This window comes from Symsagittifera roscoffensis, chromosome 10 (assembly GCF_963678635.1).
Source record: "Symsagittifera roscoffensis chromosome 10, txSymRosc1.1, whole genome shotgun sequence".
In the NCBI taxonomy this organism is placed as follows: Eukaryota; Metazoa; Xenacoelomorpha; order Acoela; family Convolutidae; genus Symsagittifera; species Symsagittifera roscoffensis.
Window position 1 is genome coordinate 37,171,956 of NC_087071.1, and position 14,889 is coordinate 37,186,844.

Sequence of the window (14,889 nt, forward strand, 5' to 3'; positions counted from 1 at the left end):
GCTAGCAAAAATGCACTCTCAGAATACGAACATGATATGGTGTGAAAAAACCTGAACGACATGTATTTTCTCAGGTAGAATTTAATTTTTGCTTCCCAGTCGAAGATCAAATTTTATCTTTTGACCAAGTTTTCTTAAGTTGAGTTTTATTATACAAGCAATGTTTCTGTTATAGTATGAACCGTATTTTTTCCAATCTAATTTGCAAATTTTGCGATAAAATAAGTTCGTTTTGGAAGTGTTCGTTTTGATAAAAAACCAACTATTAACTACAGCCAATGCTAAGGCTTTTGACACAGACTTTCATTGTTCCGACTTCCGAATCGAAGGTATCTGATTGTTTGTGCTCGTATTGGTTTTTTCTTCAGACAAAACTCGACTTTTTAACTCGCCATTTTTGACAGTCAAAAGGTATTGTGTTCTGAGCTTATATTTAGAAAAATATTTCACTGGTGATCATTTTTCGTAAAATTATGGGGGTGTAAAGATTGCTTTTTGGCCAATTTGGGACAATTAAGGCGCGATATATTTTGCGCGATTAGCACTTAAGCGGAGACTTAATTCGTCATTGGAATTGTTCCTAACTGGTTAATGGAAACTTATTCGCCAGTTTTACTAGAAGCAAAAGCTATCACGTTGTTTTTGAAATGTCGCGTGGGGGGTTGATTTTTGCAAAAAACCTCACATTAAAAAAAATAGTTTTATTTTATTACTTTTATTTAATTCATGTTGTTACTGCCCCATAGACCTCACTAGGCACTCGAAAACTTTAGGGCTTTGCTTTGACACAAGCAGTCTTGTTCAGTTTTGTGTTCGGTGTCGCTCTGGCGAAGAAAACTAACAAAAGTCTGTTGGCTATGTTTGACTTCAATTTGAATTCATCTGATGAAGGCTAGCAAAAATGCACTCTCAGAATACGAACATGAAATGGTGTGAAAAAACCTGAACGACATGTATTTTCTCAGGTAGAATTTAATTTTTGCTTCCCAGTCGGAGATCAAATTTTATCTTTTGACCAAGTTTTCTTAAGTTGAGTTTTATTATACAAGCAATGTTTCTGTTATAGTATGAACCGTATTTTTTCCAATCTAATTTGCAAATTTTGCGATAAAATAAGTTCGTTTTGGAAGTGTTCGTTTTGATAAATAACCAACTATTAAGTACAGCCAATGCTAAGGCTTTTGACACAGACTTTCATCGTTCCGACTTCCGAATCGAAAGTATCTGATTGTTTGTGCTCATATTGGTTTTTTCTTCAGACAAAACTCGACTTTTTAACTCGCCATTTTTGACAGTCAAAAGGTTTTGTGTTCTGAGCTTATATTTGGAAAAATATTTCACTGGTGATCATTTTTCGTAAAATTATGGGGGTTTAAAGATTGCTTTTTGGCCAATTTGGGACAATTAAGGCGCGATATATTTTGCGCGATTAGCACTTAAACGGAGACCTAATTCGTCATTGGAATCGTTTCTAACTGGTTAATGGAAACTTATTTGCCAGTTTTACTAGAAGCAAAAGCTATCACGTTGTTTTTGAAATGTCGCGTGGGGAGTTGATTTTTGCAAAAAACCTGACATTAAAAAAATAGTTTTATTTTATTACTTTTATTTAATTCATGTTGTTACTGCCCCATAGACCTCACTAGGCACTCGAAAACTTTAGGGCTTTGCTTTGACACAAGCAGTCTTGTTCAGTTTTGTGTTCGGTGTCGCTCTGGCGAAGAAAACTAACAAAAGTCTGTTGGCTATGTTTGACTTCAATTTGAATTCATTTGATGAAGGCTAGCAAAAATGCACTCTCCGAATACGAACATGAAATGGTGTAAAAAAACCTGAACGATGTGTATTTTCTCAGGTAGAATTTAATTTTTGCTTCCCAGTCGAAGATCAAATTTTGTCTTTTGACCAAGTTTTCTTAAGTTGAGTTTTATTATACAAGCAATGTTTCTGTTATAGTATGAACCGTATTTTTTCCAATCTAAGTCGCAAATTTTGCGATAAAATAAGTTCGTTTTGATAAATAACCAACTATTAAGTGCAGCCAATGCTAAGGCTTTTGACACAGACTTTCATTGTTCCGACTTCCGAATCGAAAGTATCTGATTGTTTGTGCTCGTATTGGTTTTTTCTTCAGACAAAACTCGACTTTTTAACTCGCCATTTTTGACAGTCAAAAGGTATTGTGTTCTGAGCTTATATTTGGAAAAATATTTCACTGGTGATCATTTTTCGTAAAATTATGGGGGTTTAAAGATTGCTTTTTGGCCAATTTGGGACAATTAAGGCGCGATATATTTTGCGCGATTAGCACTTAAGCGGAGACTTAATTCGTCATTGGAATCGTTCCTAACTGGTTAATGGAAACTTATTTGCCAGTTTTACTAGAAGCAAAAGCTATCACGTTGTTTTTGAAATGTCGCGTGGGGGGTTGATTTTTGCAAAAAACCTCACATTAAAAAAAATAGTTTTATTTTATTATTTTTATTTAATTCATGTTGTTACTGCCCCATAGACCTCACTAGGCACTCGAAAACTTTAGGGCTTTGCTTTGACACAAGCAGTCTTGTTCAGTTTTGTGTTCGGTGTCGCTCTGGCGAAGAAAACTAACAAAAGTCTGTTGGCTATGTTTGACTTCAATTTGAATTCATTTGATCAAGGCTAGCAAAAATGCACTCTCCGAATACGAACATGAAATGGTGTAAAAAAACCTGAACGATGTGTATTTTCTCAGGTAGAATTTAATTTTTGCTTCCCAGTCGAAGATCAAATTTTGTCTTTTGACCAAGTTTTCTTAAGTTGAGTTTTATTATACAAGCAATGTTTCTGTTATAGTATGAACCGTATTTTTTCCAATCTAAGTCGCAAATTTTGCGATAAAATAAGTTCGTTTTGATAAATAATCAACTATTAAGTGCAGCCAATGCTAAGGCTTTTGACACAGACTTTCATTGTTCCGACTTCCGAATCGAAAGTATCTGATTGTTTGTGCTCGTATTGGTTTTTTCTTCAGAAAAAACTCGACTTTTTAACTCGCCATTTTTGACAGTCAAAAGGTATTGTGTTCTGAGCTTATATTTGGAAAAATATTTCACTGGTGATCATTTTTCGTAAAATTATGGGGGTTTAAAGATTGCTTTTTGGCCAATTTGGGACAATTAAGGCGCGATATATTTTGCGCGATTAGCACTTAAGCGGAGACTTAATTCGTCATTGGAATCGTTCCTAACTGGTTAATGGAAACTTATTTGCCAGTTTTACTAGAAGCAAAAGCTATCACGTTGTTTTTGAAATGTCGCTTGGGGGGTTGATTTTTGCAAAAAACCTCACATTAAAAAAATAGTTTTATTTTATTACCTTTATTTAATTCATGTTGTTACTGCCCCATAGACCTCACTAGGCACTCGAAAACTTTAGGGTTTTGCTTTGACACAAGCAGTCTTGTTCAGTTTTGTGTTCGGTGTCGCTCTGGCAAAGAAAACTAACAAAAGTCTGTTGGCTATGTTTGACTTCAATTTGAATTCATTTGATGAAGGCTAGCAAAAATGCACTCTCCGAATACGAACATGAAATGGTGTAAAAAAATTCTGAACGACGTGTATTTTCTCAGGTAGAATTTAATGTTTGCTTCCCAGTCGAAGATCAAATTTTGTCTTTTGACCAAATTTTCTTAAGTTGAGTTTTATTATACAAGCAATGTTTCTGTTATAGTATGAACCGTATTTTTTTCAATCTAAGTCGCAAATTTTGCGATAAAATAAGTTCGTTTTGGAAGTGTTCGTTTCGATAAATAACCAACTATTAAGTGCAGCCAATGCTAAGGCTTTTGACACAGACTTTCATTGTTCCGACTTCCGAATCGAAAGTATCTGATTGTTTGTGCTCGTATTGGTTTTTTCTTCAGACAAAACTCGACTTTTTAACTCGCCATTTTTGACAGTCAAAAGGTATTGTGTTCTGAGCTTATATTTGGAAAAATATTTCACTTGTTTTTTTCATTTATCGTCGGTTTTTGGGTTAAATTTTGTACGTGTGCTCGAGAAATTTGGCTAAATTTAAATTGATCACCTAAACTTAACAAGTAAAAAAGGTTTGTAACAATTAACTAAATTGAAATTAGGAAATGATATGTGAACTCTAATGCTGCAGCTAGTGAACTCATGATAAATTTTCTGTCATAAAAATAGATTACCGGCACAAACATGTTGATATGTAATGCTAGTGCTTCTATAGCTTTCAATTAATCTATCGCACTTAAAGTTTCTGTGAAAATTTCTGGGTTGTCTTCTGGGTTGACTTTGCGTTTGTCTTCAAATTTGAATTTTATCAAAATCCTTCGAAATTTTTTCGTTTGTCTTTTTGTCGGCATTTTTTGTTTTTTTCACTCTCAAAGTGCATGGCAGATTGTCGTTGATTGAAAAAAAAATCCATTCTGTCAATGAAATATGGTACAAACGAAGTTTTCCGAAAAAAAGCACTCATTTCCCGTTGCTCTTTTGTTAGTTCAAATTCAGTTTTGAAAACTCGATTGCAGTTTTCTCGCTATTTTAGTTTCTCAAGATCAGAATTATTTGAAAAAAATATATACGTTTTCCGATTAACTTCGGTGACCTTGAGCAATTCAACTGGTCAAAAATTACAGCGTTTTAGGTTAACAGTTTTCTTAAACTGATTCTTACGTCTCAAATCAGTGAGAAACTGGAAAATGAAGTCGAAATGAGCAGCTTTAGATTAATTAACTTCGTTCAGATTCGTTTATCAAAAAACATTTTGCCATCAGTTTGCCATGAACAATTTGGCATGAACCAATTTCACTTACCGAATGTCCGAAGAAAGAATTGACGAAGAATTTGGGAGATGAATAAATTAGATAAAAATTTGGCTGAACAAAACTCGAGTAATATTAAAGACTCTGAGAAAACTATTAAACTGACACAGAGATAACGTAACAATTCTAGCGAGTTATTCAGTACTTGAAGGGTAACTTGTTTCCGTTTTGGCTACCGAACGCGTAATGGCACTTTCGATTCGCGCTGGTGCTCTTTTTTCAAGCACCAAAAATAAACGTCGATCAAGCTTGTTTCATCTATCGGCGCCGAGTAGCTTGAGGTATAAGAAATCAATTTCAGTCAATAATAAAATGGAGTTATTTCAATGAATACTAAAAAAATTGATTTACTCTCTGATATGAAAGTTGATCTCACAATTTCAAATATAATACCTAAAACAACTTGATAAAAAAAAACAATTTATTTTTACCGGAATTTAGTTTTCTAGTTAAGGGCAAATTATTGAAAATATAGGTGACCTTGAGCATTTTAGGTGGTGATAACCACTTAACATTTTGGGTTTGTTTAGTTTTTTGATAGATTTTGAGTGGTTTTTACTTGCGGAAATTACTGGTGATAAAATTGAAAACCGGCGTCGAATTGAGCAGTTTTAGGTTATTGTTCCGACTTTCGATACGAAAGTAACGGAATATTTGTGCTCGGGGTGGGTTTTTTTTTCTTCAGACAGATTTCGACTTTTTAACTAGCCATTTTTGACGGAATTTTTTATATCATTCAAAAGGCATTGTTGTCCTGAGCTTAAATTTGAAAAGATTTTTCACCTGTGATCATTTTTCGTAAAGTTATGAGGGTTTAAAGATTGCCATTTTGGCCATTTTGACCAATTTGGGACAATTAACACGCGATATAATTCGCGCTATTAACGCGTAAGCGGAGACTAAATCCGTCTTATTAATCGTTCCAAATTGGTTGAACGAAGCTTGTTTGCCATAATTGATTTGTTACAAGGAACGAAAACTATCTTTTTCTACTTTATATGGCGTGTGGGGGGATGATCTTCATAAAAAATTTCAAATTTTAGAAAAAAAAATTTTCATTTTATTTTATTTCATATAATGTTTTTATGTTATTACTGCTGCTCCATAAACCTTCAAAGCAGTCGGAACATTCAGGGCTTCGCCCTGATACGAGCAGTCTGGTTTAACTTTGTTCAGATTCGTTGACCGAAACGGATATTGCCAAGAATTTGGCATTAATTCAAAATTCGCACACCCGACAAAAAATAAGAAAATTTTACAATAATTTTCAAACCTGAACGCCCTTACCCCTCAGGGATTCGACCCCATGTCGACCCAAAGAGTCCCCCCTTTGCACTATTTTGAGATATACAATTTTGGCTGACTGACCCCAAAACTTTTCTAAAGGTGCCTTCGGCGCCAATATATACTAATTTTTTAAACGTTCCACCAAATGAAAATGTAAGAACAGTTGTTGAGATAACTTTCTAAAACTGCATATTTACAAACAAAAGCACGTTAATGAGTTTCGAAGAACGGTAGAAACTGTACTCGCACCTCAAAATTGAAAATTCGAACTGAAAACACGAATTAAGACGTGTCTGTTCTATTGATGACTCATTATAATTAGTTGTGTTCTATCGAATTCGTGTGTCTTTGCTTGCTCGATTTTTAATGCGCAGTATGGCTGTTGTAAAATGTTTGTTGGCATAAAATGTTTGTTACATGATTGCCTTGTCTATTCTCCGTACAAACTTCCATGATAATAAGAATTCTTTGCGGCAGAGTTTTTGCTAGAAGAGTTTCCGATACTGATGTCTCGAATTCAAAAACATCAGTTTGATATAATTTGATCACAGATTCAAAAACACAAATTAACCATGACAAAGCAATTAGTAGGAACTTTATATAATTTGCTATAGGAACTATATATAGAAACGTATGTCCATAATGGCAATTTTTGATGGGTTATACTATGCGTTTACATGCGAACAGTTGGGCCATCGTCTTGATAGGAGTTATCTCGTTAATCCGCTGTTCGAATCTTTAAGTTCCGAGTTTTGTTGTTTTGTCCTGTTTTTCCCCTGACATTTTGACTTTTAACTAACACTGTTTTGTCAGATTATTATACCATCTGAGAAAATTGAATCGAAAAATAATGCCAAAAAAAGTTTATTGTGAAATTGTTCATCTGTTTTAAACACTTCATCATTTTCATGAAAAAAAAACTACTTAAGATACATCATAGAGCAGCCTTGTTTCACTTTTCGTACAGACAGATGCTAATATGATCAAATGTTGGTTCTGCAGGTTTTTAAATAAACTTTGACATAAATTTCAAACATAAAACTTTAACTCCTTGGCTCATCATAGTTTTTTTGCGCTTCTCTCTCTAAATTAGTTCCTCAATAAAATTGGCAGATCTTTTTTTTGTTAACTTTTTTGTAAAATTTTAGTTAGAACCAGCACCATTAAGAAGCCAAACTGTGCATTCTGTGCATTGTAAGCGGATTCCACAACAGGCCAAAATCATCTTTGTCGCAGAATTCGCAACTTTGCTACTTTTCTTTGATCTTCTTCGCTGTTTTGGATTCCAAAAACAAACAAAATTGCTCGTATCAGGGCGAAGCCCTGAATGTTCCGACTGCCTTTTAACGTTTAAGGAGCAGTAATAACCTATAAAAATAAAATGTACAAAAATTAAATGAAAAAAATTTTTTTTTAATTTGAAATGTTTTTTTTAAACAAAAATCATCGCCCTACACGCCATATAAAGTACAAAAGAATATGTTTCGCTCCTTGTAACAAATCAATTATGGCAATTAAGCTTCTTTCAACCAATTTGGAACGATTTCTAAGACGGATGAAACCTCCGCTTACGCGTTAATAGCGCGAAATATATCGCGTGTTAATTATCCCAAGTTGGCCAAATTGGCAATTTTTAAACCCCCTAACTTTACGAAAAATGATCACAGGTGAAATATCTTTTCAAGTTTAAGCTCAAAACAACAATACCTTTCGAATGATATTAAAAAAATTCCGTTAAAAATGGCTAGTTAAAAAGTCGAAATTTGTCTGAAGAAAAAAAACCCACCCCGAGCACAAATATTCCGTTACTTTCGTATCGAAAGTCGGAACAAATACATAAAACACAGTACGTGTTAAAATCTCTCCAAAGATAGACGAATTCGCGAAATCCGCTACAGTACTTGCGGAATCCAGAACAGTTTGTGGAATCCATAAACAAATAATAAGACATTTGTGTAGTTAAACTGAGCTGTTGCGGATTCCGTTTACACATATCCATATGTGTATTATAGCGTTTCAAAATATCTTTTAATTACTGGTCACCAGAAAAATTAATCTCAATTACTAAATTGATCATTTACCAGTTGAAATACCAAACGTTTGGTCTCAATTCCTGTCAACCCAACTTCAATCCCAAATCCTGTCAACTTCGATCTCAACTTCGATCCCAAATACTGACTTTTTGAACTCGGATCCCAAATACTGACATACCGATCGCAAATTCTGACCTATTTCGATCTGAACCTCGATCCCAAGTAATGATGCAATCCCAAATACTGACCTACCGATCCCAAACTCTGACCTACTTCGATTTGAACCTCGATCCCAAATACTGATGCAATCCCAAGTACTTTGCGTTTTGTTTCCAAACACTCTCAAGCGAATGACTACAAATACTGAATTTTTTCGGCGTTGTGTTTCAAAATACTAAAAGGTTACATCCACCGGTTTAGTTAACAAATGTATTGAGATTTGTTCTAGGACACCGCTGACAATGGTCATTGCCTTTACTTTCTGCATTGCTATAGATAAGAATTCCAGCTCTAGCTTTTTATTGCTCACATGCAAGTTCAGTAATAAACAAAACCCTGAATCCACATGCAGTTTGCGAAATCCGCTTACAAGTTTTGCGGGTACCACTTACATTTGCGGATTCCACTTACATTTTGTGGAATCCACTTACAGTTGCGGAATTCAGAATTACTAGCTATACTCGCTTCTTGTAGAATCCGCGATACAAGAAATATGCCAACAAAATTTACGTTACAGGAGTTTGAATTGGGAATCCAAGGAAGTTTTGAGAGTGGAATCCACAGACATTTTGGAACATGTTTAAGGGTTTGTCTATGGAACCCAGGAACATACAGACGCAGAACTGTGCGCCTATCCAGTTCACCGTTTGGCCTCGTAATGACCGAAGTTTCATGGATAAAATCGGATTATAAAAGATGGATTCTTGTTCACTGAATTGCTGTCTATATAATCAACTAACATGGCAAATTTAGACAATGTAGTGGTCTCTTAATCCATTAGAATCGATTTTTTTTCAAAAATTATGTTATAATCTCCATTTTTGTTTTCAATATGATTGATTTTTTTTGTAGATTATACTCTACTTTTTGCAGCTTTCTGCAAAACTCGAGCGCAAACGAACACCTTTATCCTTATAATCACGATTCACTACAGTAGTATTGGAAATACTACACGGACAAAGGACCATTTTCTAAAATGTTTTTTATTAACCCAATTCTAAGTTGGAGCGTGCCATTTAAATTAAAGTCTCTTTTCACTTAATCAAATATTGACTGATTTATCCTTATTAGGACTATAAAATCTTGTTTTGAAAATCCACTTATTTTTAAATACTTAACAAATTTTTCTCATTCTTTAATGCTCAGTATTTTGAAAGGGCGGCGATTACTAACACGTCCCTTTTAACTATAACTTGAAACAAGGTGGATAAAAATTTAGCAGTCTTGCCGGCTGCACAGGAATTTTCCTTGCTTTGATTAAGCAGAGATGCACCTGCAATATGATGCATCAGAGAAAGTACTTTGAATTTTTAAGAAGATCGAACTGAAGGCTGCGGTTTTAATCAAAGTGGACTAATAACTCAAGAATATATGATTTGAAAATACCAAATAAAGACAAGTTTAAAGTTCTCTTATGAGGAAGGGAGAAAAAGGACTAGGTGAAATCTGAATATTTAAAAATAAATAGCCGCCGGTTTATGCTTACGAGCAAAAGGACTGGCCTGAAATCTTCAGTGTTTCGTTTTGCACGGCCAGCAGCAAGTCTTCTGCTTTAACAACTCCAGTTTTAAAATGAATATTTTTTCTCTTTCACTTTTACAAAATTATAATAACTACTCTTTTTCCCCAATAAAACAGAAAAAATTTTTTCTCAATAAACAGTAAATCGAGATAACTATGATCGGGAAAAACCCAGAGCACAAAGAACAACGGACAAGACTCCTCAAGACGACCAAACAGAAGTGGGCTCAACCAAGATTGACTCGAGAATCCTACCCATTCGTCAACCTAAGTAAATAGAGGAAATATTAATTCTAAGATTAGAGTAAATACTGCAACCCTTCAAGCTAAATTTCTTTAAGCTGTTCGATTCATTTATATTATCTAATAAATCTGTGCTTTGTATTCACCCAGCTAATAATATTATAACTTTTCTAACTATTGTTTCTAATATAACACTTGTCAAGAAACTTGACGATCTTAGGTGAGACTTATAACTTAGGATAGATTACTAAGCAATCAACCAGCAATGATAGCTTAGTAATACTGGTGCAACCGCAGCAGAGAACTACTCCTTAAGAAATCCTTTTTTCCAATAAACTCGAAAAAGATTTTAAAAAACAAAAAGTACTATTATTAGGATCTGTGAGTATTCGTCAGATTAATTTTCAACCTTAAAAAGTCAGAGACAATGGGTGTCTTTCGATAGAAACACAATTTAATTGTCTTGTACTTGAAAGACATTCCTAGTAGGGTTCTTGAGAAACGTACCCCCTTCGCTAGCAGTCACTTACCATATTCCTCCATCTCGAGGTGTATTATACGCTTTCTAACTGACATTAGCCCATGAACTTAACTATTATCTATTATTGTAACAAAATATAGAACTTCTGAAAGAATAGATCTCTGCCTAAGTCTGCTATTAGGATATACCCTTTTTGTCCAGCAAGCCATTAAATAGATGCCGAAGAGTTATCATTGCTAAAATTGGCTAAATACTGTATTCAACTAAAGTGCTTAAAAACTTTTTAAATATCTTCATTCTTTTTTGAGGGGGTTAAGTGGTCATATGTGCAATCTACGAGTACCCTTTATTGTATGATGAATTGAATGTTTCATCACAAGTCTATCCAACCAATCACGCTTGTTGCTATTTAGTCTAAACCTTCATCCTTTATCGAGGCTTATCCTCAACTTTCCTTAAACTAATTTTATTTTTATCAACCTTAACGTAACTTAAACCTAAATAATCCATCAGTAAGGCTAGTAATAACAATGACTCAAAAAAGAAGGAACGGATTTGGTTGTTTATTAGTAAATCATTGATTTTTTTATGACACGGCTTGAATATAAAACTAATAAAAATAAAAATACGCATTGAAACCAATCCTTAAAACTAACCACATAGCACCAAACACGCTAATTTAGTTTCAGCACAAAAGTTTTAGGTTTCACAACAAAAACTAAAACTAAAACACTGACACATCTACTTTATATTGATAAAATAAGTATCATAAGATAGCCTAAGCGTTAGAAAATTGATTTTTACTATCCAAAATTTTAGGTTTCAGCCTAGGTTTCGGTTAAGGGATCAAACGTTTCAGCTAAAATAAATAGAGTTTCCGGTCGAAGATTTAAGTTTCTTTAAACGAATTTGGCTAAAACAGCCAAAGTTGAACTAGTGAAACCCAAAATTGGATACCATAAGTCAAAAACCTGGTCTTAAATGATGAGGTTTTGTTTGTTTCAGGTTTCAGATCACATACATTGAGTTTTTGTCTCACCAAACCCACCAAATTAGTTTTAAAATTTAGTTGACGAGGCTGAAAAGTACGTTTCAGAATTGGTGTTTTTGGTTTCAGACCCAAAAATGTTGCATCCCAAGTCAAAACTTTGTAAAACATAGGTAGATAATAGGAACCCTAATTGCACTAACCGTTTTTTGAACTCTTAAAATTTCTAGAAGGTGTTAGTTTCAGCTCTGAAATTTATAGTTTCAGGCAACTAAAATTGTCGTTTTAGGCTAAAATTCTCATCTTTTTGGCAACTTTATTGCTGGATTAGAAAAGTATTAGAGATACCAACCTAGATCTCCACAATGCCCCCGTCCCACACGCCCTCACCATGCCCCCTCGCCACCAGAACCTCTTCACCGAACACATTCACCCAAAAAACAACCATAGGACAAACAAATGTGGAAAATTTTATTTGCAATAAATTTTATGCTATTGAGTTGTAAGTTGGCTGTTTAATTTGAATAAGATTTTGTTCAAAAACAAATTGAGACCATCAATTTGGTTTTAATGGTAAACTGATGGACATGAAAAACATCATTTTTTATTCAGATAACTTGTAAAGATCAAGGTTGTCAAAAACAATCTGAGAAAAATTCGAAACTTTTTAGTTTTTTCAGTTCATCAATTACTTGTATCAAAAAATTTTTCTTCGAACTTAAAGGGTTGTTCTTGGAACTCTTGATTTATCAGCAGCAGTTTTGTTTCATTTGTTCATTGATTTGTTTATTTTTAATGACTCGACTACGCCTAAATATTACAGTGGACTACAGCTTAAAATAAATTATTCTGAGAACCAAACAAAATGAAACTTTGAAATAGACTTGAAGCACTCAACTTCAACTACTGCCTCAGGGGGTCATTTTCAAAAAATATTTCAAGCTTTTTTGGTAAGTATAAAAAATTTTCAAGCCCTATTGTTTAATTCAAAGCTTTATTAGTCGTGATTTAGAAAACGAAAAAAAATTGACTCCCTTCTTTAAATTAGTTTTTTGTAGGCTAAATCATATACTTAGTTTGTAGGCTGAATCATACAAAAATTAATCATAGGAATAATCCGCATCTGCCAATTACAATTTTTATTTTGCGTACCTTGTTTTTAATTGCATATCGCACTTATTCGGCTTTTCGCCTTTTTCATTTGCCCAATAAACAAGTAGTCAGAAATTTAGTTAAATTAGAAAACAAAACTTTTTGATTTTTCTTAAAATGATAAAATAATAAGCTACCAAAATTTTTCCAACTTAAATTATTTAACAAGAAAAATTTGATAATCTTAAATTTTTTTCTGTTTGAATTTCTTCAAAATCATTGTGCTCGAATCAATCTGCGCGATTTGCACAGCAACTAGCTATCCTTGTCATAAATAAACACCAATATATATATATATATATATATATATATATATATATATATATATAGAATTTTTCGATTGCTGCTGAATGTTCACGGCCCGTCAAATTTTTAAACATGGTTATACTCTAAACATATTTGATCAAGGATACCAAGTAACCCGCAGTGACAAAAATGGATACAAATCGATTATGTACATAAAAATTTACTTATGTATATAATCGATTTATCTGCAGCCATTTTACGAACGATAATCGGTCCTATACAGATGGAATCTATTTCTTTCCACCAAAAATAAATGGGTTTTAGTGCCAAAACAATCGACTTTTCTATTCTATAAAACTTGTATATAATCTGTAGATAATCTGCATATAGTAAGTATACAATCCCTTTATATTGAAACCTGTAGATAATCAGATAATCTGTATATAATCTGTAGATAATCTGTAGATAGTCTGTATATAATCTGTATACAATCTGTATAAAACTGATTAAATTGCCGAATTTCAGTTTTGGCGATTCATGATTTCTATTATATATGTTTTCACAAATTTAACAAAAAATTGTTATCAGGCAAACTTTTCTCAGTGATACAGTGAGTTGAACTCACTTGACGAAAAATTTTCTCCTCAAACTTCAAGAGTTAAGAGATCCATCGAAGATTTTGCAATCTAAGGGTTCCCGCGGTAATTAAAATAAATTTGTGCAAAAATTCTCTAACTGTCAATTAACAGATTAACCTTTTCAGCCAAATTTGCAAAAAAAAAACATCCATAAAAAAGAAAATTTAACACAGAGCAATTCGTTTTGCAGAACCCATTCTGAAAAAAATTGACCTTAATTTTTTTTTTCAAAACAAACATCAGAAAGAAAAATTAAATGAAAAGCCCTTATTATAATTTAATTTCAATACAATTGTAACATCTGATTGGCGACAGGGTTGAGAAAATTAGTTTATAATTTGGCTATAGTCTGATAAAAGTATGCATATAATATGTATATATTCTGTATATAATCTAGATAAAATCAGTATATAATCTGTAGATGTAATGTAGAAAATCTGTAGATAACCAACAGAGCGAACGACAGCGCAAAACCCGAGCGCGAACAAACACCTTTATCCTCATAATCACGGTTCACTACAGTAGTATTGGAAATACTACACGGACAAAAGACCATTTTCTAAAATGTTTTTTTTACTGACCCAATTCTTAGTCGGAGCGTGCCATTTAATTTAAAGTCTTTTTTCTTTAAATCGAATATTGACTGATTTATTCTTATTAGGATTATAAAATCTTGTTTTGAAAATCCACTACTTTATAAATACTTAACAAATTGTTCTCATTCTTTCATGCTCAGTATTTTAAAATGGCGGCAATTACTATAAAGATTACCCCTGAAATTTGTTCCTGTTTTGATTTTTCTGGCGGCGCTGGTTTAGCCCGAGAAATTTGCTGTGCTGTGCGCGTCCCTGAATTGCTCTTCTAGCCATCGAAAAGGCCGTCTTGCGTCCGTAATTTGTCGGTGAGGATTGTGGTAGAAGTTGCTAGTGTGATCTTGGCTCTAGTATTTGTATCAGGCTAAAGGGAGTGGTGGATGGATGTTGATGGATTGCGAATCGTCTAGCCATTAGACCTGGCAAGCACCCTGTGAATGATTGATAATTTTCTAACTCTCAGATCCCGCATTGGCAAAACTAAGATTTCAACCGATTATCGCAAGAAAAATCTGCAGTTCAGCCAGCTAGTTTGCTTTTATTCACTAATCAATGGATTACTTTGAGTATCAAATCGATTTCCGCACCGAGTTCCATGGATAATTATCGATTATAATGGAAAAAAGTTGTCTAAAATGTTGTCATTATGATCAATTATTGTGG

General features: G+C 33.5%; 1 protein-coding gene across 1 annotated transcript in view; it reads right to left on the reverse strand.

Moving 5' to 3' along the window:
- LOC134855542 (uncharacterized) overlaps window positions 1–6,326 on the reverse strand; it is a 29,706-nt gene extending 23,380 nt beyond the window's left edge. The window contains exons 1-2 of the mRNA XM_063872083.1: window positions 6,289–6,326; window positions 4,817–5,179 (exon numbers count right to left, since the gene is read on the reverse strand). The gene's annotated coding sequence lies outside the window, so the exon portion shown is untranslated. The remainder of the gene's footprint in view (window positions 1–4,816; window positions 5,180–6,288) is intronic.
- Window positions 6,327–14,889: the final 8,563 nt, after the last annotated feature.